The 26,154-nt window shown below is 35.5% G+C and overlaps 1 long non-coding RNA gene across 1 annotated transcript in view; it reads right to left on the reverse strand.

Moving 5' to 3' along the window:
• Positions 1 to 25,264, reverse strand: part of LOC122240117 — an 80,445-nt gene extending 55,181 nt beyond the window's left edge. Inside the window, exon 1 of the long non-coding RNA XR_006219456.1 lies at positions 25,210 to 25,264. This is a non-coding gene — a long non-coding RNA (uncharacterized LOC122240117). The remainder of the gene's footprint in view (positions 1 to 25,209) is intronic.
• Positions 25,265 to 26,154: the final 890 nt, after the last annotated feature.

Raw genomic sequence — 26,154 nt, forward strand, 5'->3', positions numbered from 1 at the left:
ACCTGAATTAAATCATTTACTATATATTACTTTATCTAGTAGTTTTTTCCTGTTGTATCCCACAAGAATAATTAATGCCATGAAGCAGAGTCCTTCTCTGTCTTACCACTATAGCTCCAGGTTTTAGATAAGTTTGGTTTGTAGTAGCCACTTAATAAATGTTTGTACATGAAGGAATTTATAGGTATATATATATATATATATATATGGAATTTATATATAGGATGAAATATAACTTCTAGAATTTAACTTCTGTATCTTTTCTTCCCTGACCACTGCTTACAGAATTTGACATTTTCCTTACTTCTATACTCTGTTCTAAGAGGGTGTGTGTGTGTGTGTGTGTGTGTGTGTTTACACCAGCAAATGAGCTATTTTTAAAACTTTGTATTTTAGTATTTGTATGTTTCTGATAGCAAGGATCACGTATCCTATACTGCTCCATTATTTCCTCATCTGATGAAGTTATGGACAATGAAGTTTGTTAAAGATTTGCTTTCTCTTCATTAATAGAGACAGTATGTTATTTATTAGTTAGAAATACAGTTATTACATGTATCTTCCATTTTGGAAGGATACAGTCTTTATCCAGTTATTTCCCCCTTTTTAAAACACCCTCAGGGCAATGAAAATATCTCCAACAAAATATCCTAAAGGCAAGCCAATTAATTTAGGCTTACATCTCCAGAGAAAACGTATAGGTCAACAACTTCCCCACAATATTTTTTTCTTTTTTTTCCCACAACTTGCATTTCAGACTGTTATTAAAAAATTAAAATAAAAATGAAATATAAGTTGTAATGTAATAAGATATATTTTACTAAACACATTCATTTTTTATAATATACCTTACATTTTTGAACAGTTTTAGATTTACAGAAAAACTTAGCATATATAGAGTTCCATATACCACCTCCCCCTCCCCCAAACACAGTTTACCCTATTATTAATATCTTATCTTACTATGGTATGTTTTTAAAATTAGTGAAACAATATTGAAATCATATTTTGTTAATTCACAGTCCACAGCTAATTCAGATTTTCTTACTTTTTACTTAATGTCTTTTTCTGTTCCAGGATGCCATCCAGGATTTCAAAGAATATTGAGTTGTCATGTCAACTTAGGTTTGCTTCTCTGACTATGACAGTTTCTCACACTTTATTTTTTATGATCTTGACAGTTTTAAGGAATACTGAAAATATATATTGAAGACTGTCCCTCTATTAAAATTTGCCTGATGTTTTTTCTAATGGTTAGATTGGGGTTATGGATTTTTGGGACAATTACACAGAGGTAATTGTCATTTTCATCACGTAATATGTCAACATGATTTGACTTTTGACTTTGATAGGTCTGTTAATCAAGACAGTTGACTTATAATGTCAAGTGTTTCTCAAGTTTCTGATAGGGATTTTTCTCTCCCCTCTCCCATTTCCATGCTTTATATAGTCTTTGGATGGAAGTCACTGTGCAGGCAACACTTGAGTGAAAGTTATATTTCTCTTCCTTTACGGTAGGATACTGCATAAATTATTTTGAATTCTATACAGATTTGTCTCTTTTCACCTATTGTTTAATTTATTTATATTGGTGTGGAATCAGGAACATTTAATATCTCTACAGTTTTGCCTTTTCTGGAATATCATAAAATTGTAATTATGGAGTATGCAGCCTTTTCAGATTGGGTTCTTTTAGTTAACAATATACATTTGATGTTTCTCTCATCTTTTTACAGCTTGCTAGCTCATTTCTTTTACTGCTGAATGAGATTGCATTGTATATATGTAACACAGTTTATCCATTCAAATATTGAAGGACATCTTGGATGCCAACAGTTTTAGTCAATTATGAATAACACTATTATAAACATTCATGTGCAGGTTTTTCTGTGGACATAAGCTTTCAACTCAATTACATAAATACCTAGGAGTGTGATTGTTAGATCATATGGTAAGACTAAAGCTTTGTGAGCATTAAATGGATGATCCTAAGATGGTCTCTGTATATTGGCCCCCAGGTTTTTTTTTTTTTCTTCACCATGGTATGAGACCTATTATATCACAAGTCCACCAGCTACAACCTCAATTTAAACAAGCAAATGTTTAGCCGTTTAGACCTTGCCTGCTTTGCATACTCAATGTGTCTTAGTAAGCTCAGGCTTGCCATAACAGAATACATAAATGGGGTGGCTTAAGTAACAAATTTATTTTCTCAAAATTCTGAGACTGAAAAGTCCAACATCAAGGTGGGAAGTCAACTCAATTGAGGTCTCTTCCTGACTTGCAGTCTTCTTTCGGTGTCCTCAAATGGCTAAGAGAGATGGAAAACAATTTCTCTGGTACCTTTTCTTATAAGGGTAGTAATTCCAACATGAGGGTCCTATCCTCATGACTTATCTATATGTAATTATCTTCTAAAGACCCCATTTCCAAATATCATCATACTGGGGACTAGGGTTTCAACATATGAATGGGGGTGGGCACCATTCGGGTCTTAGTATTGTGAAAGCTGATTCAGTGTTCATTGGTCACTGATGAGATAGAGCCTAGTAACCGTAAGACCTCAAGTCACTAATGTCCTTCAGAGCTCTCTGACCCACATATGGCCTACCATGTACTGAAGAACATCACCTAGATACACCTAGACATCACCTAGACACCTTGATAGGAGAAATCCTATCTCCCCCTGTAGCTCCCCTGGCCTGCTCATCTCTGGATGATAACTTCCTCACATGTAAAATTTGTTGTGTTACTGCTTCTCATGGTCACATCATTTTCTTTGTGTCACAAAGAAACTGTGTCACAAAACTCCCTGAATCTCTACAGTAATTAACAGCCAAATAATCTCCCAAATGGCTGTACCACTTTGCATTCTCACCAGTAATGAATGGCACATTATTGTTCCACATTCTGATCAGCATTTGGTGTTTTTAGTGTCTTGGATTTTAGCCATTTTTATAGGTTTGTAGTGGTATGTTGTTGTTTTAATTAGCAACTCGCTAATGAAAACTTATGTTGACCATCTCTTCACTTGCTTATTTGCCACCCATACATCATCTTTGGCAAGATGTCCACATTTTGCCCATTTTTATTGGATTATTTTATTTTATTTTACTAATTTTTTAAAGTGTTTATTTTTGAGAGAGAGAGTGTGAGCAGGGGGAGAGGCGGGGGGGGGGGGGAGGGCGGAGAATCCAAAGAGGGTTCTGTACTGACAGCAGAGAGTCCAACGTGGGGCTCAAACTCACAAACTATGAGATCATTACCTGATCTCATAATCAGATGCTTAACCCACTGAGACATCCAGGTGCCCCTTTAGTTGTTTTCTTATTTAGTTTTAAGAGATAAAAAAATTTAGATACTAGTTTTTGTCAAATAGGGGTATTGAAAATATTTTCTCCCAGCCTCTAGGTTTCATTTTCATTTTCCTAATAGTGTCTTTTGCAGAGTAGATGTTTTTAATTTCAACAAAGTCCCAGTTATCAGTTTTTTTCATAGATTGTGATTTTTGTTTGTGTATTTCTATATCAAAAAATTCATTGCCAAACCCAACATCATCTAGATTTTTTTCCTATGTTCTTTTAACTTTTTAAATAGTGTTTGTTTGTTTATATGTTTACACCTACGTCTATAACACATCTTGAAATAATTTTTGTGAAAAGCGTAATGTCTGCATCTAGACTCAACTTTAAAAAAATTTAAATTTATTTTTATTTTTTGCCTGTGGAAGTCCAATTCTTCTATCACCGTTTGTTGAAAAACTGTCTTTTTTCCATGGAATTGTCTTTGTTTTTTTAATCAGACTCGTTGGTTATATTTGTTTGTATTTACTTGTGGGCTCTTTTGCAGTTCTACTGATCTCCATGTGTCTATTCTTTCACCAATACTGGCTTGATCACTGCAGCTTTTTGTTTTCTTTTGTTTAGATTCTTGGAGTCTTTTTTTTTTTCTAGTTTTTTGTTTGAATTCCAGTTAGTTAAAATATAGTGTAATATTAGTTTCAGGTGTACAATTTAGTGATTCAACACTTTCATACAATACTCAGATGCTCATCACAAGTGCATGCCTTAATCCATCACCTATTTGACCCATTCCCCACCCACCTCCCATCCAGAAACCCTCAGTTTGTTCTCTATTGTTAAGAGTCTATTTCTTGGTTTGCCTTTTCTCCCTCTTTTTTTTTTTTTTTTCATATTGGCTTGTTTTGTTTCTTAAATTCCACGTGTGAGTGAAATCATTGGTATTTATCTCTCTCTTTGCTTAGCATAATATATTCTACTTCTGTCCACGTCATTGCAAATGGCAAGATTTCAATTTTTTGATGGCTAATATTCCATTCCACATCTTCATTATCCATCAACCAGTCAATTGACATTTTGGCTCTCTCCATACTTTGGCTATTGTTGATAATGCTGCTATAAACATTGGGATGCATGCATCCTTTCAAATCTGTATTTTTGTATCCTTTGGGTAAGTACCTAAAAGTGCAATTGCTGGATCATAGGGTAGTTCTGTTTTTAGTTTTTGAGGAAGCTCCATACTGTTTTCCAGAGTGGCTGCACCAGTTTGCATTCCCACCAACAGTGTACGAGGGTTCCCCTTTCTTTGCATCTTTGTCAACACCTGTTGTTTCCCGTGTTGTTAATTTAAGTCATTCTGACAGGGGTGAGGTGGTATATCAACATGGTTTTGATTTGTATTTCCTTGATGATAAGTGATGTTGAGCGTTTTTTGTCTGTTAGCCACCAGATGTCCTCTTTGGAAAAGTGTCTATTCATGTCTTCTGCCCATTTGTTTGTTTTTTTGGATGTTGAGTTCAAGAAGTTCTTCGTAGATTTTGAATACTAACCCTTTATCAGAAATGTCATTTGCAAATATCTTCTCCCATTCTGTAAGCTACCTTTTAGTTATGTTGATTGTTTCCTTTGCTATGCATTAGTTTTCATCTTGATGAAGTCCCAGTAGTTTGCGTTTGCTTTCATTTACCTTGCCTTTGGTGATATGTTTAGTAAGAATTTGCTCTGGCCAAAGTCAAGGCCAGAGGTTGCTGCCTGTGTTCTCCTGTAGGATTTTGATGGTTTTTTGTCTCACATTTAGGCCTTTCATGCATTTTGAATTTATTTTTATGTATGGTGTGAGAAAGTTCCAGTTTCATTCTTTTGCCTGTTGCTGTCCAGTTTTCCCACTATCATTTGTTGAAGAGACTTTTTCCCATTGAATATTCTTTCCTGCTTTGTCGGAGATTAATTGGCCATATATTTGTGCATTTATTTCTGGGTTTTCTATTCTGTTCTATTGATCTCTTTGTCTATTTTTGTGCCAGTACCATAGTGTTTTGATTTCTACAGCTTTTAATATAACTTTTTTTTTTATTTTTTTATTTTTTATTTTTTTTTATTTTTTATTTTTTTTTATTTTTTAATATATGAAATTTACTGTCAAATTGATTTCCATACAAAACCCAGTGCTCATCCCAAAAGGTGCCCTCCTCAATACCCATCACCCACCCTGCCCTCCCTCCCACCCCCCATCAACCCTCAGTTTGTTCTCAGTTTTTAACAGTCTCTAATGCTTTGGCTCTCTCCCACTCTAACCTCTTTTTTTTTTTTTTTTCCTTCCCCTCCCCCATGGGTTTCTGTTATGTTTCTCAGGATCCACATAAGAGTGAAACCATATGGTATCTGTCTTTCTTTGTATGGCTTATTTCACTTAGCATCACACTCTCCAGTTCCATCCATGTTGCTACAAAAGGCCATATTTCATTTTTTCTCATTGCCACGTAGTATTCCATTGTGTATATAAACCACAATTTCTTTATCCATTCATCAGTTGATGGACATTTAGGCTCTTTCCATAATTTGGCTATTGTTGAGAGTGCCGCTATAAACATTGGGGTACAGGTGCCCCTATGCATCAGTACTCCTGTATCCCTTGGATAAATTCCTAGCAGTGCTATTGCTGGGTCATAGGGTAGGTCTATTTTTAATTTTCTGAGGAACCTCCATACTGTTTTCCAGAGCGGCTGCACCAATTTGCATTCCCACCAACAGTGCAAGAGGGTTCCTGTTTCTCCACATCCTCTCCAGCATCTATAGTCTCCTGATTTGTTCATTTTGGCCACTCTGACTGGCGTGAGGTGGTATCTGAGTGTGGTTTTGATTTGTATTTCCCTGATAAGGAGCGACGTTGAACATCTTTTCATGTGCCTGTTGGCCATCCGGATGTCTTCTTTAGAGAAGTGTCTATTCATGTTTTCTGCCCATTTCTTCACTGGGTTATTTGTTTTTCGGGTGTGGAGTTTGATGAGCTCTTTATAGATTTTGGATACTAGCCCTTTGTCCGATGTGTCATTTGCAAATATCTTTTCCCATTCCGTTGGTTGCCTTTTAGTTTTGTTGGTTGTTTCCTTTGCTGTGCAGAAGCTTTTTATCTTCATAAGGTCCCAGTAATTCACTTTTGCTTTTAATTCCCTTGCCTTTGGGGATGTGCCGAGTAAGAGATTGCTACGGCTGAGGTCAGAGAGGTCTTTTCCTGCTTTCTCCTCTAAGGTTTTGATGGTTTCCTGTCTCACATTCAGGTCCTTTATCCATTTTGAGTTTATTTTTGTGAATGGTGTGAGAAAGTGGTCTAGTTTCAACCTTCTGCATGTTGCTGTCCAGTTCTCCCAGCACCATTTGTTAAAGAGACTGTCTTTTTTCCATTGGATGTTCTTTCCTGCTTTGTCAAAGATGAGTTGGCCATACGTTTGTGGGTCTAGTTCTGGGGTTTCTATTCTATTCCATTGGTCTATGTGTCTGTTTTTATGCCAATACCATGCTGTCTTGATGATGACAGCTTTGTAGTAGAGGCTAAAGTCTGGGATTGTGATGCCTCCTGCTTTGGTCTTCTTCTTCAAAATTACTTTGGCTATTCGGGGCCTTTTGTGGTTCCATATGAATTTTAGGATTGCTTGTTCTAGTTTTGAGAAGAATGCTGGTGCAATTTTGATTGGGATTGCATTGAATGTGTAGATAGCTTTGGGTAGTATTGACATTTTGACAATATTTATTCTTCCAATCCATGAGCAGGGAATGTCTTTCCATTTCTTTATATCTTCTTCAATTACCTGCATAAGCTTTCTATAGTTTTCAGCATACAGATCTTTTACATCTTTGGTTAGATTTATTCCTAGGTATTTTATGCTTCTTGGTGCAATTGTGAATGGGATCAGTTTCTTCATTTGTCTTTCTGTTGCTTCATTGTTAGTGTATAAGAATGCAACTGATTTCTGCACGTTGATTTTGTATCCTGCAACTTTGCTGAATTCATGTATCAGTTCTAGCAGACTTTTGGTGGAGTCTATCGGATTTTCCATGTATAATATCATGTCATCTGCAAAAAGCGAAAGCTTGACTTCATCTTTGCCAATTTTGATGCCTTTGATTTCCTTTTGTTGTCTGATTCCTGATGCTAGAACTTCCAGCACTATATTAAACAGCAGCGGTGACAGTGGGCATCCCTGTCGTGTTCCTGATCGCAGGGAAAAAGCTCTCAGTTTTTCCCCGTTGAGGATGATGTTAGCTGTGGGCTTTTCATAAATGGCTTTTATGATCTTTAAGTATGTTCCTTCTATCCCGACTTTCTCAAGGGTTTTTATTAAGAAAGGGTGCTGGATTTTGTCAAAGGCCTTTTCTGCATCGATTGACAGGATCATATGGTTCTTCTCTTTTTTTTTGTTAATGTGATGTATCACGTTGATCGATTTGCGAATGTTGAACCAGCCCTGCATCCCAGGAATGAATCCCACTTGATCATGGTGAATAATTCTTTTTATATGCTGTTGAATTCGATTTGCTAGTATCTTATTAAGAATTTTTGCATCCATATTCATCAGGGATATTGGCCTGTAGTTCTCTTTTTTTACTGGGTCTCTGTCTGGTTTAGGAATCAAAGTAATACTGGCTTCATAGAATGAGTCTGGAAGTTTTCCTTCCCTTTCTATTTCTTGGAATAGCTTGAGAAGGATAGGTATTATCTCTGCTTTAAATGTCTGGTAGAACTCCCCTGGGAAGCCATCTGGTCCTGGACTCTTATTTGTTGGGAGATTTTTGATAACCGATTCAATTTCTTCTCTGGTTATGGGTCTGTTCAAGCTTTCTATTTCCTCCTGATTGAGTTTTGGAAGAGTGTGGGTGTTTAGAAATTTGTCCATTTCTTCCAGGTTGTCCAATTTGCTGGCATATAATTTTTCATAGTATTCCCTGATAATTGTTTGTATCTCTGAGGGATTGGTTGTAATCATTCCATTTTCATTCATGATTTTATCTATTTGGGTCATCTCCCTTTTCTTTTTGAGAAGCCTGGCTAGAGGTTTGTCAATTTTGTTTATTTTTTCAAAAAACCAACTCTTGGTTTCGTTGATCTGCTCTACAGTTTTTTTAGATTCTATATTGTTTATTTCTGCTCTGATCTTTATTATTTCTCTTCTTCTGCTGGGTTTAGGCTGCCTTTGCTGTTCTGCTTCTATTTCCTTTAGGTGTGCTGTTAGATTTTGTATTTGGGATTTTTCTTGTTTCTTGAGATAGGCCTGGATTGCAATGTATTTTCCTCTCAGGACTGCCTTCGCTGCATCCCAAAGCGTTTGGATTGTTGTATTTTCATTTTCGTTTGTTTCCATATATGTTTTAATTTCTTCTCTAATTGCCTGGTTGACCCACTCATTCGTTAGTAGGGTGTTCTTTAACCTCCATGCTTTTGGAGGTTTTCCAGACTTTTTCCTGTGGTTGATTTCAAGCTTCATAGCATTGTGGTCTGAAAGTATGCATGGTATAATTTCAATTCTTGTAAACTTATGAAGGGCTGTTTTGTGACCCAGTATATGATCTATCTTGGAGAATGTTCCATGTGCACTTGAGAAGAAAGTATATTCTGTTGCTTTGGGATGCAGAGTTCTAAATATATCTGTCAAGTCCATCTGATCCAATGTATCATTCAGGGCCCTTGTTTCTTTATTGACCGTGTGTCTAGATGATCTATCCATTTCTGTAAGTGGGGTGTTAAAGTCGCCTGCAATGACCACATTCTTATCAATAAGGTTGCTTATGTTTATGAGTAATTGTTTTATATATCTGGGGGCTCGGGTATTTGGCGCATAGACATTTATAATAGTTAGCTCTTCCTGGTGGATAGACCCTGTGATTATTATATAATGCCCTTCTTCATCTCTTGTTACAGCCTTTAATTTAAAGTCTAGTTTGTCTGATATAAGTATGGCTACTCCAGCTTTCTTTTGGCTTCCAGGAGCATGATAAATAGTTCTCCATCCCCTCACTCTCAATCTAAAGGTGTCCTCAGATCTAAAATGAGTCTCTTGTAGACAGCAAATAGATGGGTCTTGTTTTTTTATCCATTCTGATACCCTATGTCTTTTGGTTGGCGCATTTAATCCATTTACATTCAGCGTTGTTATAGAAAGATATGGGTTTAGAGTCATTGTGATGTCTGTGTGTTTTATGCTTGTAGTGATGTCTCTGGTACTTTGTCTCACAGGATCCCCCTTAGGATCTCTTGTAGGGCTGGTTTCGTGGTGACAAATTCCTTCAGTTTTTGTTTGTTTGGGAAGACCTTTATCTCTCCTTCTATTCTAAATGACAGACTTGCTGGATAAAGGATTCTCGGCTGCATATTTTTTCTGTTTAGCACACTGTAGATATCGTGCCAAGCCTTTCTGGCCTGCCAAGTTTCAAAGGAGAGATCAGTCACGAGTCTTATAGGTCTCCCTTTATATGTGAGGGCACGTTTATCCCTTGCTGCTTTCAGAATTTTCTCTTTATCCTTGTATTTTGCCAGTTTCACTATGATATGTCGTGCAGAAGATCGATTCAAGTTACGTCTGAAGGGAGTTCTCTGTGCCTCTTGGATTGCAATGCCTTTTTCCTTCCCCAGTTCAGGGAAGTTCTCAGCTATAATTTGTTCAAGTACCCCTTCAGCACCCTTCCCTCTCTCTTCCTCCTCTGGGATACCAATTATGCGTATATTATTTTTTTTTAGTGTATCACTTAGTTCTCTAATTTTCCCCTCATACTCCTGGATTTTTTTATCTCTCTTTCTTTCAGCTTCCTCTTTCTCCATAACTTTATCTTCTAGTTCACCTATTCTCTCCTCTGCCTCTTCAAGCCGAGCCATCGTGGATTCCATTTTGTTTTGCAATTCGTTTAAAGCGTTTTTCAACTCCTCGTGACTGTTCCTTAGTCCCTCGATCTTTGTGGCAAGAGATTCTCTGCTGTCCTGTATACTGTTTTCAAGCCCAGCGATTAATTTTATGACTATTATTCTAAATTCACTTTCTGTTATATTATTTAAATCCTTTTTGATCAGTTCATTAGCTGTTGTTATTTCCTGGAGATTCTTCTGAGGGGAATTCTTCCGTTTGGTCATTTTGGAGAGTCCCTGGTGTGGTGAGGACCTGCAGTGCACTTCCCCTGTGCTGTGGTGTATAACTGGAGTTAGTGGGTGGGGCCGCAGTCCGACCCGATGTCTGCCCCCAGCCCACTGCTGGGGCCACAGTCAGACTGGTGTGTGCCTTCTCTTCCCCTTTCCTAGGGGCGGGATTCACTGTGGGGTGGCGTGTCCCATCTGGGCTACTTGCACACTGCCAGGCTTGTGTTGCTGGGGATCTGGCGTATTAGCTGGGGTGGGTAGGCAAGGTGCACGGGGGCTGGAGGGGCAGGCTTAGCTCGCTTCTCCTTAGGTGATCGACTTCAGGAGGAGCCCTGTGTCAGCGGGAGGGAGTCAGATCCGCTGCCGGAGGTTTGGCTCCGCAGAAGCACAGAGTTGGGTGTTTGCGCGGAGCGAGCAAGTTCTCTGGCAGGAACTGGTTCCCTTTGGGATTTTGGCTGGGGGATGGGCGGGGGAGATGTCGCTGGCGCCTTTGTTCCCCGCCAAGCTGAGCTCTGCTGTCCGGGGGCTCAGCAGCTCTCCCTCCCTTTGTCCTCCAGCCTTCCCGCTTTCCGAGCAGAGCTGTTAACTTATGACCTCCCAGACGCTAAGTCGCGCTTGCTGTCGGAACACAGTCTGTCCGGCCCCTCCGCTTTTGTCAGCCAGACTCGGGGGCTCTGCTTGGCCGGCGAGCCGCCCCTCCGCCCCGGCTCCCTCCCGCCAGTCCGTGGAGCGCGCACCGCCTTGCCGCCCTTCCTACCCTCTTCCGTGGGCCTCTAGTCTGCGCTTGACTCCGGAGACTCCCTTCTGCTAATCCTCTGGCGGTTTTCTGGGTTCTTTAGGCAGGTGTAGGTGGAATCTAAGTGATCCGCAGGACGCGCTGTGAGCCCCGCGTCCTCCTACGCCGCCATCTTCCGGAACCGCTTTTAATATAACTTGAAGTCAGAAGTTGTGATGCCTCCAGGTTTTCTTTTCTTTTTCAAGGTTGCTTTGGCTATTTGGGGGTCTTTGTGGTTCCATCCAAATTTTAGGATTGTTTGTTCCAGCTCTGTGAAAATTGATGTTGGTAGTTTTATAAGGATTGCATTAAATGTGTAGATTGATTTGGGTAGTATAGATATCTTAACAATATTTGTTCTTCCAATCTATGAGATGGAATATCTTTCCATTTCTTTGTGTCATCTTCAAATATTTTTCATCAGTGTTTTACAGTTTTCAGAGTATAGTACTTTTACCTCTTTGGGTAGGTTTACTCCTAGGTATCTTATTGTTTTTGGTGTAATTATAATGGGATTGATTCCTTAACTTCTCCTTCTGCTACTTCATTATTGGTATAGATTTCTATACACTGATTTTGTAACCTGAAATTTTTTTGAGTTTGTTTATCAGTTCTAGCATTTTTTTGGTGGAGTCTTTTGGGTTTTCTATATAGAGTATCGTTCATCTGCAAATAGTGAAAGTTTTACTTCTTCCTGCTGATTTGGATGCCTTTTTTTGTTATTGTTGTTTGACTGCTGTGGCTAGGATTCCTAGTATTATGTTAAACAAAAGTGGTGAGAGTGGACATCCTTGTCTTCTTTCTGACTACAGAAGAAAACCTTTCAGTTTTTCCCGACTTAGGATATATTAGCTGTGGATTTTTCATGTATGGCCTTTATTATGTTTAGGTATGTTCCTTCTAAATATACTTTGTTGAAAGGTTTTATCATTAATCAATGTTGTACTTTATCAAGTACTTTTTCTGTCTGTTCAAATAAACCCATGATTCTTCTACTTTATCTTATTAATGTGCTGTATCACACTGATTGATTTGTGAATACTGAACAATGCTTACCACCCAGTGATAAATCTCACTTGATTGCAGTGAATAATTTTTTTAATGTTATTCTGTTTGCTAGTATTTTATTGATAATTTTTGCGACCATGTTCATGAAGGATATTGGCCTGTAATTCTCCTTTTTAGAGGTGTCATTTTTCTGGTTTTGGTATCAGGTTAATGCTGGCCTCATAGAATGGATTTCAAAGTTTTCCCTCCTTTTCTATTTTTTGGATCAGTTTGAGAAAAATATGTATTAATTCTTTAAATGTTTGGTAGAATTCACCTGTGAAGCTATCTGGTCCTGAACTATTGTTTGTTAGGAGTTTTTTTGATTACTGATTCAATTTCTTTGCTGCTTATTTGTCTGTTCAAGTATTCTATTTCTTCCTGTGTAAGTTTTGGTAATTTATATGTTTCTAGAAATTTATTCCTTTCTTCCAGGTTTCCCAATTTGTTGGCACATATTGTTTTTATTTCTATGGTGTTCATTGTTATTTCTACTCTCACATTTCAGATTTTATTTATTTGGGTCCTTTCTCTTTTCTTTTTGGTAAGTCTGACTAGAGGTTTATCAACTTTATTAATTGTTTCAAGGAAGCAGTTTCTGGTTTCATTGATCTGTTCTATTGTTTTTTGTATTTTTGCTTCTTTATCTTTTATTTCTGCTGCAACCTTTATTATTTCCTTTCTTATACTGGCTATAGGCTTCTGTCCTTTGTTTAGATGTAAAGTTAGGTTGTTTCAGATTTTTTTGCTTCTTGAAGGTAGACATGTATTGCTATATACTTCCCTCTTAAGACTGCTTTTACAACATCCCAAAGGTTTTGGACAATTATGTTTCCATCTTCATCTGTTCCCATGTATTTTTTTTTCAAATTTATTCTTTGATTTACTGATTGACCTATTCATTGTTCAGTAGCATGTTGTTTAACCTCCATGTATTTAGGTATATGATATGACTTTAAGCTTTGTTTGTTGTTTTTGTTGTTGTTGTTGAGGCCTGTTCTGTGACCTAATATGTACTCTATTCTGGAGAATGTCCCATGTGCACCTTAAAATAATGTATATTCTGCTGTTTTAGGAAGGAATATTCTGAATATATCTGTTAAGTCCATCTGGTCCAATGTGTCATTCAAAGCAATTGTTTTCTTCTTGATTTTCTGGTTAGATGATCTATTGATGTAAGTGGAGTGTTATAGTCCCCTACTATTGTATTATTGTCAATTAGTTTCTTTATGTTTGTTATTAATTGTTTTATATATTTGTGCGCTTCATGTTGGGTGCATAAATATTCACAATTGTTATATCTTGTTCTTTTTTAATGTTCATGTATTTTTGAGACAGAGAGAGAGAGAGAGAGAGGGAATAAACAGGGAAGGGAGAGAGAGGGAGACAGAAAATTCCAAGCAAGCTTCACGCTGTCAGCACAGAGCCTGATGTAGGGCTTGAACTCACAAACTGTGAGCTCATGACCTGAGCTGAAACCAAGAGTCAGACACTTAACCGACTGAGACACCCAAGTGCCCCTATGTCTTCTTGTTAGATTGTCTCCTTTATTATTATATAGTGTCCTGCATTGTCTCTTGTTACAGCCTCTGTTTTAAAGTGTAGTTTGTCTGATATATAAGTATTCCTACTCTGGCTTCCTTTTGGCATCCATTTGCATGATAAATGTTTCTCCATCTCTCACTTTCAATCTGCAGGTGTGTCTAGGTCTAAATGAGTCTCTTGTAGGCAGCATATAAACAGGTCTTGCTGTTTTTATCCACTCAGACACCCTATGTCTTTTCATTGGGGCATTTATTCCATTTACATTCAGAGTAATTATTGATAGATATGTATTAGCATTGTATTATTTGTTTTGTCATTGTTTCTGGTGATTTTCTCCTATCCCTTTTTGTCATTGTCATTTTTGGTCTCTTCTTTACACTCAAAGAATCCTCTTAAATATTTCTTGCAGAGCTGGTTTAGTGGTCATGAACTCCTTTAGTTTTTGTTTGGGAAAATCTTGATCTCTTCTATTCTGAATGATAGCCTTGCTGGATAGAGTATTTTTGGCTGCAGATTTTTCCAATTCAGCTCTTTAAATATATTATGCCACTCCTTTCTGACTTGCCAAGTTAAGGACTTCTTTTGTCTTGCTGATTTTAAGATTTGTTTCTATTTATCACTATATTTTGCAAAATTAATTACAACATGCCTTGGGGCTGGCCTCCTTTTGTTGATTTTGATGAGAGTTCTTTGTGTCTCCTGGATCTGGATGTCTGTTTCCTTTACTAGATAAGGAAAATTTTCATCTTTTTCCTTCAAATAAAATTTCTGCTTCCCTTTTTCTCTGTTCTACTTCTGAGACTACTATAATATGAATATTATTACATTCAATGGAATCACTGAATTCCCTAATTCTACTCTCATGTTGCATAATTCTTTTTCTCTTTCGTTTAGCTTCATTACTTTCCATTACTTTGCCTTCTAGGTCACTAGTTTGTTCCTCTGCCTCTTCTAGTCAGCTGTTCATTACATCAAGCTTGTTTTTAATCTCATTCATTGCTCTCTTTATCTCTGATTGTTTTTTAACTATTTTATCTCTGTGGTAAGTTCTCACTGATGTCTTCTATTCTTTTCTAAAGCCTAGTTAAGTATCCTTCTGGTGATTGCTTTAAAGTCTCCATCAGGCATGTTACTTACATTGGTTTCACTTAGATATGTCTGGCCATGGCCTTATCTTGTTCTTCATTTGGAATAAATTCCTCCATTTCATCATTTTTTCTAAGTCTCTGACATTTTCTCTGTTTTAGATGAACCAGTTAGGTCTTCTGTTCCTTCTTCAATGTGACCTCCTCTCTTCCTTTAATTGTGGAGTTTATTCCGTCTGTCTTCTAGTCAATTTCTGGGGTATTTAAGATGACACAATAATTATCTAGTTGTATTCGTGGGCCAAAGCAAGCCCACCTTGCCACCACCTTCCTCTCTTGCAGATCCACTGTAGTTTTATAGTAAGTCTTAAGAGTCAGATAATGTCAATCTTCACTTTTAAAAAAGTTCCTCAATGTTGTGTTGAATATGTGGGTCCTTGATTTTCCATATAAAATTTAAAATCAGTTTGCAAAATTGAAACTTCATTTGATTGAAACTGCTCTGGTCAAGTTAGAATAATTGGCATCTTTTTTTTTTTTCAAATGTTCATTTTTGAGCGAGAGAAAGAGAGAGACAGAGCATGAGCAGGAGAGGGAGAGAGAGAGAGAGAGAGAGAGAGAGAGAGAGAGAATGAATTTGAAGCAGGCTCCAGGCTCCAAGGTGTCAGCACAGGGCCCAATGCAGGGCTTGAACTCTTGAATAACAGATCATGATCTAAGCCAAAGTTGGATGCTTAACTGACTGAGCCACTTGGGAACATCTTAACAATGTTGACATCTTAAAAATGTTGAATCTTCCAATCTATGAGCACTAAATATATCTCTATTTAATTATTCTTTGAGTTCCTTTATCAGAGTTTTGTATTTTTCTAAATATAGTATCTGTATGTCCTGTGTTTGTTTTATATTTAAGTATTTGATTTATATTTAAATATTTATAAATGGTACTGTTTTTAATTTCAAATTCTAATGCCTCATTGCTGGTGCTATATTATGTATATTATGTATGACTTATGTATATTATGTATATTATGACTTACGTATATTAACTTGTATCTTGTGACCTTCCAATAATTGCACATCAATTCCAGAAGTTGTTTGTTTGTTTTTTGATCATTTCTTTATGATATTGTACATAGACCATTATGCCATTAATGAACAAAGATGCTTTTATTTTTTCTTTCTCAAATTGTACACATTATTTTACCTTTCTTGCCTTACTGCACTAGTTAAAACTTTCAATATGATGTTGAATAGAAGTGGTAAAAGAGAACACCATTACCATGTTCACTGTCTTATGGGGAAAATATTCAGCTTTTCATTTTTAAATATTATGTTAACTGCAGGGTTTTTGTATATGTTCTCTATCAACTTGAGGAAGTTCTTCTCTATTCCCTGTTTGGTGAGTCTTTTTAATTGGCTGAGCATTGTATTTTGTCAAATACTTTTTCTGCATCAGTCGATATGTTTATATGATTTGTTACCTTTACCCTGCATATTAATTGGTAGGTTATATTAATTGGTTTTTGTATGGGCAACCAGGTTTGCATGTTTGTAATAAATCCCCCTTAGTTTTAGTGTATTATTTGTTGAATTCTACTTCCTAACATTTTGTTGAGAATTTTTGCATCTATGTTCCTAAGAGTTACACATCTATAGTTTTCCTTTCTTTCTTACAATATCTTCATCTGCTTTTGTTATTAAGGTAGTGCTGGCCTCATGGAACAAGTTAAAGTGTCCCTTCTGATTCTGGAAGAGATTCAGATTCTTTTTCCCCCCTAACATACTTGCTAGAAATTACAAGTGAAAACATTTGTGCCCTAGTGCTTCCTTTTTGGAGAAGAATCTTAAGTGTTAATTCAATTTCTCTAATAGTTATAATCCTACTCAAATTATTTAGTTCTCTTTCTGGGAGTTTTAGTATTATGTGTCTTTCAAAGAAATGGTCCATTTTCCCAAATTATCATATGTGTACACACAGAGTTGCTAGTAATATACTTTAAAAAAAAATTATTTTCGTGCCCAGTAGTGATTGCCTCCTATTTCTGGCATTAGCAATTTGTGTCTTCTCTCTTTTTCTCTTTTGTTATCTAGGCTATAAACTTACCAATTCTAATAAACTTTTCCATGAAACAGCTTTTGTTTTCATTGATTTTTTTCAATGTATTTTTGTTTGTTTTCAGTGTCGAAGTTTCTACTCTATTTTTTTCTTCTTCTGCTTCGTTTAGGCATAAATTTGTCTTCTTTCTGTTTTCCTAAGGTAGAAGCTTAAATTATGACTTCAGCTCTTTTTCATTTTCTGTTAATAATATATATGCATTCATATTATAAAGTTCCTCACTAATCATTGCTTTTGCTGCATCACATAAATTTTAATAGGTTACATTTTCATTTAGATTTAGTTTAAAATATTTCAAACATATATTTTCCTTTAAAAATGTTTTTAATTTGTTAATGTTTATTTATTTTTGAGAGAGAGAGAGAGAGAGAGAGAGAGAGAGAGAGAATGAGAGAATGTGAATAGGGGAGGGGTAGAGAAAGACAGAGACACAGAATCCAGAGCAGACTCCAGACTCCAAGCTGTCAGCACAGAGCCCAATGTGGGACTCAAACTCATGAACCATGAGATCATGACCTGAGCCTAAGTCAGATACTTAACTGACTGAGCCACCCAGGCGCCCCAATTTTTTTCTTAATATTTTTCTCTGATCCACATGTGTTGTTAAATTTGTGTTGCTTACTCTAATATATATAATGTATATTGTTATATAATATAAATATATATTAATATATAATATATCATTGTCTAGCTTTCTGTTACAGATTTCTATTTAACTCCATTTTAGTGTAAGAGTATATTTTGTATTATCTCTCATCTTTTAAGTTTGTTAAGGTGTGATTTATGAGCCAGAATGTAGTCTATCTTGATAAATGAGCCATGTGATCTTATTCTGCTGTTGTTGGATAATGCATTTTATAAATGTCAATTAGATACAGTTGTTTAGTGGTGTTTCCCAAGTCACACCCTTATGGGTTTTCTGTCTACTGAATGTGAGTTGAAAAAGGAATAGGTGTTAAAATCTTCAACTAAAATCATGGATTTGCCCATTTCTCCTTGCATTTCTGTCAGTTTTTGACTTTGTAATTTTTTTTTAAGGTTTATTTATTTTTGAGAGAGACAGACAGAGTGCAAGAGGAGGAGGGGCAGAGAGAGAGGAAGACACAGAATCCAAAGCAGGCTCCAGGATCTGAGCTGTCAGCACAGAGCCCAGTGCAGGGCTAGAACCCACAAAATGTGAGATCATGACCTGAGCCAAAGTTGGATGCTTAACTGACTGAATGACCCAGGCACCCCTGATTTCTGTAATTCTTATTCGATGTTCTAATGTTGGGTGCCTACAGATTAAGGATTATGATATTTTCTTGTAGAATTGACCATTTTATCATTATGTAATGCCCCAAGTTAGCTGATAATTTTCCTTGTTTTGAAGTCTGCTTTGTCTGAAATTAATATGGTTATTCTCACTTTTTAAAATTTTTTTTAATGTTTATTTATTTTTGACAGAAAGAGCATGAGCAGGGGATGGGCAGAGAGAGAGGGAGACACAGAATCTGAAGAAGGCTCCAGCCTCTGAGCTGTCAGCACAGAGCCTGATGTGGGGCTTGAACTCAGGAAAGGTGAGATCATGACCTGAGCTAAAGTCAGGAGCTTAACTGACTGGGCCACCAGGTGCCCCCTCACTCTCTTTTGATTACTATCAGCATATTATATCTTTTCATAACTTTACTTTTAACTGATCTTGGTTTTTAAATTAAAAGTATGTATCTTATAGACAACATACAGTTGAGTCTTGTTTTTGCTTTTGTCTTACATCCATTCTGATAGTCTCTGTCTTTTAATTACTGTATTTAGGACACTTACCTTTAAGGTGATATTTTTTCTGCCCTCTCTGGTTATAAATGAACATTTTATATGATTCCATTTTCTCTCTATCCTTAGCATATCAATTAAACTCCTTTTATTTTATCTTTTACTGATTGTCCTAGTGATTGCAATATACCTAATATACATTTTCAGCTAATATAAATCTGCTTTCAAATAATACATCATGGGAAGTGTAAGTAATTTTTAAACTTCTGTCTCTAACATTGTCTCCCTATCTTTATGTTTATCTGAGGCTCTGACCCATATCCTTTCTTTCTCTCTGAGGAATTTTCGATATTTCTTTCAAGGCAGGTATACTGGTGGCAAATTTCCTCAATTATTTCCCAAGAATGTCTTTGACTCCTTTACTTTTGAGGAATACTTTTGCTGTATACAGAATAGTAGATTGGTGGGGTTTTTTTCCCCCTGAAGTTTAAATATTTCACTCCATTCTGTTCTTTTTTGTATGATTCATGAGGAAAAGTCAGATGTAATACTTACCCTTGTTCTTCAGTAGATAAGGCATTTTTGTTTTGTTTTTACCATGACTTCTTTTACAATTTTCTTTTTCTTTTTCCAAAATTTGGGTATGACATGCCCAGATGTAGATTGTTTGGTATTTATCCTATGTGCTGTTTTCTGAGCTTCCTGTGTTTCCAGTTTGGTGTCTGTCATTAACTTTGGGAAATTCTCAGTCATTATTTATTCAAATATTTCTTCTTTCTCTTTTCTTTCTGGTATTCTAACTACAAATATGTGTCTGTGTCACACTCTTTGTTATTGCTACATAAGTCTTGAATTTTTTTTCTTTTTAATTCATTCTATTTTCTCTTTGATTTTAGTTTGGAAAATCCCATTCACCTAGCTTCAAGATCTCAGATTCTTTCTCTATCCTGTCCAGCCTACTGATGAGACTACTAAAGGCATTTTTCATTTTGTTACAGTGTTGTTGATTTCTAATGATTTCTTTTAATTTTATCCTAGAATTCCCCTTTCTCTGCTTACATTACTCTTCTGTATTTGCATGGTTTTTTTTCCATTATAGCTCTTAACATATCAATTATATTTAATTTAAAATCCCTATTTATTGGTGATTCTAAAATCTGTGTCATAACTGAGTCTGGTTCTGATCCTTGGTTTGTCTCTTCAAACTTTGTTTTTGATTATTTTTTCTCATGCCTTGTATTTTTTATTTATTTTATATTTTTTGTCAAAAACCACACATAATGTATTGGGTAGGAAAAAGAAAGGTAAATGGGGTTTTAGCTAAGTTTTAATGGTAATCTACACAGGCGCTTGGTTGTGTTTAATATTTGCTATAGCTACAGGTATCAGAGGCCTGTTTTCTATACTGTCCTTGGACATTTTTTTTTCCCTTGTTGTTTGTGGGTGTCTCTAAAAACCTTTTCTTCACTCTTGCAGCTCATTATAATCTTCTATTATTATACTGGATCCCTGTTGATGTAAGGTGTGGGGTAGAGAAAGTGTTCTGCAAGCTTATAATTAAATCTCAGTCTCTTAGTGAGTCTAAGTATATGCCCGTTATAATCAGAAGTGTTTCTTAGGACTGTGCTTTTCTTAGGTGAGATGGGAAAGCTAGAAAGGCTGAAGTTGGCTAATATTCTTTTTCCAAGTTAATAAGACTCTAGTAAATTAGTTTTCCTTTTAGAACAAGCATTTGTTGTATAGAATTCTTTGGCTATATTTTTAAATGTTTATATCCCATCTATCCAAAACAGGAAACATGAGGGGATTTTTCTAGGATAATCATATTGAGAACCCAATGATTTTCCTGTAGGTAAACCCACAAAATTAAAGGGGGCCCCGAAAACTGGGCCTTTTAGGGATTCTTACTCTGTCTCCAGAAGTTTGTCAAAATTGCCTTGTTAATTGTTCCTATCAGTATATAGTAAGCTGCCCTGAACTATGAATCTCACTACACTTCTGTATTTCAGATTTCTGGGTGGGAGTTTGCTTCATGATCTCAGTTCTTTGATGGATTTGAGCTAAGTCATTGATTTCCAGTGTGTTTATCTTTTTTTCTTGTAGAATGCAAAATTACTATACTTTTTTTTTAGAAATTTTAAGATATTAATGTAACTTCACCCTTGCAGTAGGCTGATTCATACTGCAATACAATCTTTATGCTATGGATTAAATCTTTTTTTAAAAAACGTTTCCCATGTGTCACATTGCATATACTCTAACAAATTCCAATCCTCTCTCTTCCTTTTCCACTATTCCTTTGTACCTTTCTTCCATTCATTCTTATCCTCTCTTCCCTTTCCTTTCTCAAAAAACTCCCACTGCCCTCTTCAATAACCTCCTTTTCCTCTCTCTCCCATTCTGAAGTCCTTTTCTCTTCCAATATCAGAAGAATAGTTTCTCTATATTCACTTTCTTTTTTCCTCATAATTATCTCTTCATTGTATTTGAAATGGAAAAAAGAAAGATAAAAGAAAACAAAATGAAGTCAGATTAGTTTTAATGAGTAGTGTAATCATTCCCTAAAGCCTCTGAAAGTGCCATAAAGTGACCTTTAGAATTTCTACAGAATCTTGGGTGATAAATCCTTCATCTTTTAATTAAATGTTTTTCAGTCAGCCCAATAATTCAATAAAGAATTAATTTGTATTCTTTTTTTTCTGTTTTGTTTAATTGGTAGTATTACAACAGTATTATTTCCTTACTATTTTCCATTGCAATTACACATTATTTCAACTACATGATGGCCTAAATAGAGTTCTGTGGGTTTTTCTGAGGACCTAGCTACCATTTATAGCTTTGTTTCCATGGAAAATTACTCCCCAGGTCTAAACAACTAATTCCACAAAACTTTTTGTATAAATGCTGTAAATGTGATAAAGTAGGTCTTTTCTTCCCCACTTTGATCTACCCTTTCCCATTAACCAAAGAAAAGACTAAATGCTAATTTGTCTCAGGAGACCAAATAAAATTTCTTTTCTAATAATAAAAATCACACTCTTTTAATGAATACCAGTCTCTGGGTAATGGATAACCTTATTAAGTACAATATAATTGTTAGCCATTTTAGTTTTCAAAATAATCATAACAAGTAGGTATTACTATCACCCTTTATGTGTAAAGAAATTGAACGTCCAGGTGGTTAAGGAAATTCCTCAAAGCCATAATGTTTCTAAGTGGCATAACTAAAATTACAACTTGGAATCATTTGAACTCTTGTAAGGGAAGAATAAATATAGAACTTTATTATTCTTACTAATTTGCTTTTTGGTACTTGAAATAATTTGTATTTATTCTTATTTTTATAACTATAAAAGAAGAATTACCACAAAGAGTTGTAGTTTGACATGCTATTTATAAAAATATCATCTTAATAAAATGTTTTTAGTATCACACATATCCACAATTATTTCCTGTAAGAAAACACAAATGGTACTCTAGTTTGAAAAACTCTGGTACTGTAAAGAGGTAAATAAATGAAGAAATTACTGCAGCACCTACTACACAATAGAACTAAACAATTTCCAATTTTATCATTAGTTAAGATGGGTAAGCTGAAAAACCCTCAAGAACATTTAGATTTTTATTCCATACTATATGGAAGGAAGGAAAGACTCACTAGAAATAGTAATAATAATAATATGCCATATTAGAAGAAAAATCGGCATGTCTTTTTACAAATCAATAAAGACTCAAATATAATCAATGCAACATAATAGAGAACCCAGAAATGGACCTACAACCATATGGTCAACTCATCTTCAACAAAGCAGGAAAAAATATTCAAGGGACAAAAGACAGTCTCTTCAACAAATGGTGTTGGGAAACTGAATGGCAACATGCAGAAGAATGAAATTGGACCCCTTTCTCACACCATACACAAAAATAAATTCAAAATGCATGAAAGGCCTAAACGTGAGACAAGAAACCATCAAAATCCTAGAGAAGAACATAGGCAGCAACCTCTTGACCTCAGCCAGAGCAACTCTTCATCAGCAAAGGCAAGGTAAATAAAAGTGAACATGAGCTACTGGGACTTCATCAAGATGAAAACTTCTGCTCAGCGAGGCAAACAATCAACAAAACTAAAAGGTAGCCTATAGAATGGGAGAAGATATTTACAAATGACATTTCTGATAAAGGGTTAGTATCTAAATTCTATAAAGTACTTCTCTAACTCAACACCCCAAAACCAAATAATCCAGTAAAGAAATGGGCAGAAGACATGAATAGACACTTTTCCGAAGAAGATATCCAGGTGGCTAACAACACATAAAAAGATGCTCAACATCACTTATCATCATGGAAATAGAAATCAAAACCATGATGAGATACCACCTCACACCTGTCAGAATGACTATAATTAACAACACAGGAAACAATAGGTGTTGGCAAAGATACAGAGAAAGGAGAATCTTTGTACACTGTTGGTGGGAATGCAAAGCGGTGCAGCCATTCTGGGAAACAGTATGGAGCTTCCTCAAAAACTAAAAATAGAACTACTATGATCCAGCAATTGCACTACTAGGTATTTACCCAAAGGATAAAAAAATACAGATTCGAAGGGGTACATGCACTCCAATGTTTATAGTGGCATTATGAACAATAGCCAAAGTATGCAGAGATCCCAAATGTCCATCTACTGATGAATGGATAAAGAAGATGTGGTGTGTTTATAGATACACACACACACACACACACACACACACACACACACAATGGAATATCACTCAGCCATCAAAAAATGAAATCTTGCCATTTGCAATGACATGGATGGGGCTAGAATGTATTATGCTAAGTGAAATAAGTCAATCAGAGATAGACAGATATAATATGATTTCACTCATATGTGGAATTTAAGAAACAAAACAGATTAATATATGAGGTGGGGGTCAGAGAAGAAAGAGAAACAAATCACAAAAGACTCTTAATGATAGAGAACAAATTGAGAGTTGATGAAGGGAGGTGGGAGGAGATGGGCCATATGGATGATGGGTATTAAGAAGAGAACTTGTGATGAGCACTGGGTGTCATGATGAATCACTGGATTCTACTTCTGAAACCAGTATTGCACTGTATATTAACTAAAATATAAATTTAAAACAGGGGAAAAAACTTGGAGGCAAAAAACCAAAAAAGTAACTGAATTATATCACAAAAATATATTTCTCCATCAAGAGAATACACCACTCTTTTGTGTATTATCTTTACTCTTACCTGTAGTAAAAGCTAATTTTATAATAAAATGAAAATCATGGCATAAATTGATATAATTATGAAGATTATCATCAAGATACTATAATTTTATAGTATCAAGATTATCATCAATGATACTATAATCTTACTTTCCTGGGAGTGAAACACACTACTTACATCAAATTTTAGTAGACATAGTAGTATTCATCAAATTTATTTCACAGTTAAGCTAAAAAGATACATTAGAATTTAGAGCATGTCATGGGGTGCCTGGGTGGCTCAGTCCGTTAAGCATCTGACTTTGGCTCAGGTCATGATCTCACAGTTCGTGAGTTTGAGCCACATGTTGGCTCTGTACTGACAGCTCAGAGCCTGGAACCTGCTTTGGATTCTGTGTCTCCCTCTCTCTCTGCCCATTCTCTTCTCATGCTCTCTCTCTCTCTCTCTCTCTCAAAAATAAACATTAAAATTTTTTTTAAAAATTTTAGAACATGTCCTTTTAAGGTAAACAGAAAAGAAGTTAACAAAACTATTGTATCTTATAGTGTTCCTTAACTGCTCAGCTGTATAGTTGCTAAGGTCAAAAGACAAATAATTATCACAGAAAGACTGAATTTCACAGATGTTATATGTATATATATAAAAGATGTTATATAAAACAGAAATGCTACATATTTCCCTTTAGTTGGTTATGTTAAAAAAAAAACAAGACCTCAATTACTACTATAGATGAGAATGATAAAATTGGAAAAAGTAATATTAAAATCCTTGGCAAATTTCAAACAGATCTGATTGATTGACTCCTCCAACACAAATTTCTGGGATTTAAAGATGAAAAGCAGTTCCCTCCCTCCCTTCCTTCCTTCCTTCCTTCCTTCCTTCCTTCCTTCCTTCTTTCCTTTTGGCTTATAAGGAGAGAGGAAATTCCTTCCACATGACTTTTCTCTTTAATAATGTTCTTAGCATACCATGTACTCCAGTTAAAGCAGTCAAACTGTCAATATCTTTGCTTATCATCAACATAATTTTTTCATTATGCTCTGGTTGACTACCAGAGCCATGTGTATTTATTATTTTTTTCTGTGTTTTAATTTTTTCTTCAGCTGTTTTCAATTTATTTTTTTAGGTTGCCTATCTATTTATTTTTATTTTCTAAATGAAAGATAGAGAGTAGTAAGAGGGTTATTAGTAAGTTAGATTTATTATAAACTTAAAGCTAGATGCTTTTTTACCTTCAAGTTAGCAAACTCTACAATAGATTATTCCATGATGGGGTCTTTTCAAGTTTGATGATTTGATTACCAAATGAACCTGGGGGGAAGGAATGAAAGCAGCTGATCAGCACCTCATTTACTCCCTTCCTGGGACACACACCTAAGAATAGAAGAGAAAGTATTGGCTACATATTCTGTATGTCTTTGCCAAGTGGAACTCTGGATGATTCAACTAATATTTGCAAAAGTTCTAACCTACAGAATGTTATTAGCAAGATACACCTGGCCAAATATTCCTATGGTTGATGGCCAGGATCTATGGATTTAGGAGACAGGGTAAGTTTTAGAACTCTCTGAGGTACGAAATGGAGATATTTCAAAACTTAAACCCTCTCTGCTGTGTGACATGACCCTATAGACTCTCACTTGGGGATCTCATGCATCATTCTGGGCAAGAAGTACATAGCTAGTATGAAAAGAAAAGGAGCTACTCTCAATATGCTGACCTTTTTCTATTTCTTCTGTGCCTCATGACTGTCTTTAATCTTCAAATTATTACAACCCTTGATTTTGATGATATTAAGGTATTTATTTTGTATGAATTTTATTTAACAATCCATTCTGAATGTTAGCTAAGAATTTTACCTAAAATAATAGATTCTGTTTCTTGGGCATCCCATAAGACTTATTAAGGAAAATACTTTTCTTTTCCAGATAATACCAGAGCTTAAAATAATTTAAAAAGAAATTTGAAAAAAAATGAAAAAAAAAGTGTTGTTCCATAATTTTGAATTATTTGAATTGACATTTAATATATTTTAAAATATTGTATCGAAGCATAATTAACAAATAAAATGGCATGTATTAAAGTATATAATGTGATGATTAGATATACATATACATCGTGAAATAATTATCATCACCAAGTTAATTAACACATTAATTGCTTCACATAGTTGCCTT

This window comes from Panthera tigris, chromosome B4 (assembly GCF_018350195.1).
Source record: "Panthera tigris isolate Pti1 chromosome B4, P.tigris_Pti1_mat1.1, whole genome shotgun sequence".
Lineage (NCBI taxonomy): Eukaryota > Metazoa > Chordata > Mammalia > Carnivora > Felidae > Panthera > Panthera tigris.